This window comes from Chiloscyllium punctatum, chromosome 6 (genome assembly GCF_047496795.1).
Source record: "Chiloscyllium punctatum isolate Juve2018m chromosome 6, sChiPun1.3, whole genome shotgun sequence".
NCBI lineage: Eukaryota > Metazoa > Chordata > Chondrichthyes > Orectolobiformes > Hemiscylliidae > Chiloscyllium > Chiloscyllium punctatum.
Window position 1 is genome coordinate 34,625,645 of NC_092744.1, and position 3,996 is coordinate 34,629,640.

Genomic DNA, 3,996 nt, shown 5'->3' on the forward strand with positions numbered 1-3,996 from the left:
TTTGACATTTTCTGGGGTTTTTTTTTAGCACATTGATTGTAGAGAATTGTTAATCTAGATTATCCAAACAAGTACTTAATTTGGAATACAGTTTTTGTAGCTCTCTCAGTTGATTTAATCTGTGATCAGAAGGTATGTGCATTTGAATTTAGATTGGTCTTTCACTTAAATAAATTTACCAGCTGTAAATATTGGAAGGAATGTCGGTAATGATTAGGAGAAAAATCTTCATGAAAGACCTCTGCCAGAAGAAGAAAAATGTGCAAAACTGATATTTAAAATCTCTTAACCCTACTTCTTTACCTAATATACCTGAATGAATATCTAACCAGGAAACTGATAGTTTCATTATCAATCAAGCCATAATTTTAACATTTTTAATATTTTAGGACTTTATCAATTTAATGCCTAATGCAAGCTTTTACTACAATCTGTTTATGACTTTTTTGAGTTTATTCTGATTTATTTGCTCATGAAAGAAAAAGAACATTGTCTTCCATAACTTCAGCAGAAGATTTGTTTTCGAGCACATGATTACTTATTTTCAAGATGACAAATCTGATTAGACTTGTAATTTCAGAGAAAACACTGCTCAGATTTGAATCCTGTCCCTCAGAGCATTAGCCTAGGTCTCTAGATTTCTAATCCAGTGAAATTACTACTACACCACTGTTTTCCCCAAAAGTCAAATTCATGGATTTGTAGGAAAAGCTTCCATATCTTCCTCTGCCTCTTTTCCATGGCAATGTGAAATATATGAATTTTGAATCAAGGTATACCAATTAGAATGATCAACTTGGAATTAATTTTTGTTTTGCACAACTGGGTACCAACAACACATTTCTAGGATTTTGGGTGTTTCAGGGTCTGTTCGTGATTTTAGTCAGAGGCTGTTGCCATCGGCTTTATATGTGAATATTTTGCACGTTCTTTTCAAGGAAACAATCCAATTTGATGCCACCAATCAAACCATTGAGGCTGACTGTAAGACTGCAGAACCGATCACATTCAACCTAAACTTAGCTATAAAACAGTTTAAGAACATAATTTCCAATCAAGTAGTTTATAAAATTATTAATTCAGAAAATTCACCTAAAAATAAACTTGCTACTTTCAATCCATCAATATTCCATTGACAGTATTGACTTTTATACTGAATTTCTAGATACCATGGTGCCATTATTTGCTTAACCTACAGGACACTGTTTCAAAAAAAAAGTTTTTATATTGTTTATATATGGAAATAAGACCAGTAATTTAGACATTAGTGCTATAAACTGTGTTTTGAAAACCTTATCTTTATTTTCTCAATGGTGCTGAAGAAATTTTAAGAAAGAAGAATTTTAGGACCGAAGACATTGTATGGTGAAGAAACACACGTGGATTATTAAATAAAGTGGATGGATTGTCAGCGTAAAGTTGTTAGGATTTAAAGACAGACTTTTTATTACAGCAGTGGATAATGTAAAATGAGACTTGCACTGTAAAATATGCTGTATTGCTATTTAGCAAAGGATTTTGCACAACAAAGCTATAGCTCTGGGAAAGGAGTGATGATAGCCAGTTTAGAGAAGATTTGTAGCTTAGGATGAGGTTCTGGATGTAGGTTTGCTCACTGAGCTGGAAGGTTCATTTTCAGACATTTCATCACCAGACTAGGTAACATCATCAGTGAGCCTCCAAATGAAGCACTGGTATTGTAGCCCGCTTCCTATTTAAATGTTTGAGTGTCCTTACATTGGATTGTCATTTCCTGTGGTGACATCACTTTCTATGGTGATGTCATTTCCTTTTCTTTCTCAGGGGGTGGTAAATGGGATCCAAGTCCGTGTTTGTTGATAGAGTTCCAGTTGGAATGCTATGCTTCTCGGAATTCTCGTGCATATCTCTGTTTGGCTTGTCCGAGGATGGATGTGTTGTCCCAGTCGAAGTGGTGTCCTTCCTCATGTGTATGTAAGGATACTAGCGAGAGTAGGTAATGTCGTTTTGTGTCTAGATTAGAGTAGTGCTGGAAAAGTACAGCAGGTCAGGTAGCATCCGAGGAGCAGAAAATCAACATTTCGGGCAAAAGCCCATCATCAGCTTCATTCCTGATGAAGGGCTTTTGTCCGAAACGTCGACTTTCCTGCTCCTTGGATGCTGCCTGACCTGTTGTGCTATTCCAGCACCACTCAAATCTAGACTCTGATTTCCAGCATCTGCAGTGCTCAGTTTTGCCATGTTGTTTTGTGGCTAGTTGATGTTGAAGATGTTACCAACTATGGTGACAAAACACCTGAAAACAAACCTTCCACCTCAGTGAGCAAACCTATGTCCAGAACCTCAACCTGAGCTACAAATCTCCTCAAAACTCATGAAGAAATTGTTATCTAGTATGGTGATGAAACATCTGAAAATGAACCTTCCAGCTCAGCGAGCAAAGTTACATCCAGGAGTGACGATGTCAAAGTCATGGGGTCCTCAGCCATGTTTCAACAATTGGTTGGTCCTAATAAATCAATCCTGGACTCAGACAATAAAACAAGGTATAAAATGGGTTACAATATTTGACACAAGTTGTCTTTGCTGACATAACTAGGTATGTCACTCACAAGGTGTTATTGTTTCAGCCATGAGGCTTGCGTTCTGTATGGAATATTACAAGTATGTTTTGAATAAATGAAATTGATGCTTAAATATATTACTATCTTGAGCTTTATAAATTTGTTAAAAGGATGCAACTGAATTACCCAGTGGTTAACACCTGACCAAAGCAGTTGACACAAACACAGAAAATACTGGAAACATTCAGCAACTCTGGCAGCATCTGTGGAGAGAGAGAAACAGTGTTAGCATTGAGTTCTGTATAGCTGTTTATCATAAATTCAAAACTTCTGATGATGAGTCATACTGGACGTGAGATGTTATTTCTGTTTCTTTCAGATGCTGCCAGACCTGCTGAGTTTCTCCAGCATTGTGCATGTTTGTTTTAAGGTTACCACCATTCAAAGTATTTTGCTTGTATTCAAAGAAGTTGGCAGTCCTGTTGTCTGACTGTGGTGTGGCTGGCTGAAAGGATGGGTACATACATACAAATGTATGAATTAGGAGCAGTAGTAGGCCATTTGTTCCCTGTGGCCTCCTCTGCTGTTTTAATAAGATCCTGGCAGTGCTCGTTCCAACCACATTCCTGCCAATCCCCAATTAAATTTTTTTTTGGTCAATAATGCTAAACAAGCTGTGAACACACAAATTCCAGTTCTAAAGAATTAAGTTAAATTTTTGTTTTCCTGAGTTTTGATATTTGAAATTACAGCTGCAGGAGCATAAGACATTGGAGATACTAATTTGACAGTGTAGACTAATTTGGCTACCTAATAGGCCCATATGGCTTTAGTTTGTGTATTTTTGTATCAATCTCACCCTCCATCTTATCTTGTTAATTAGGAATTTAAACTTCAGGCTCTCAAAGGCTCAGCAGGTTTGATCAGTGAGTAGCTGAACTGTGTGCAAACCTAAAATGGTGTATGTTCAGCTGCCAATCTCTGGGTGTTGGGATCAACTGCAGTGCAACTGGAGCTAAGAATGGGAAGAATCAGAGTTTTCACCTTTAGTTGGTCATCTTGATTTGTGGTCCAAGTATGTGTGTAAGAGAACATCAGGTGAGATTCAGTTTTCATGCTCTTATCCTGTTGTCTGTGAATGTTCACATCCTAAGAATGTGCGTGAAGGATGATCATTCAGCAAGTTACCATATACCTGCACTGAGAATCATAGAAACTTACAACACAGAACAAAGTCCAAAGTTTGGGAGAAGATTTGTCGCTTGGGTGCTCGTTGTTGTGGTTCCGTTCGCCGAGCTGGGAATTTGTGTTGCAAACGTTTCGTCCCCTGTCTAGGTGACATCCTCAGTGCTTGGGAGCCTCCTGTGAAGCGCTTCTGTGATGTTTCCTCCGGCATTTATAGTGGCTTGTCTCTGCCGCTTCCGGTTGTCAGTTCCAGCAGTCCCCTGCAGTG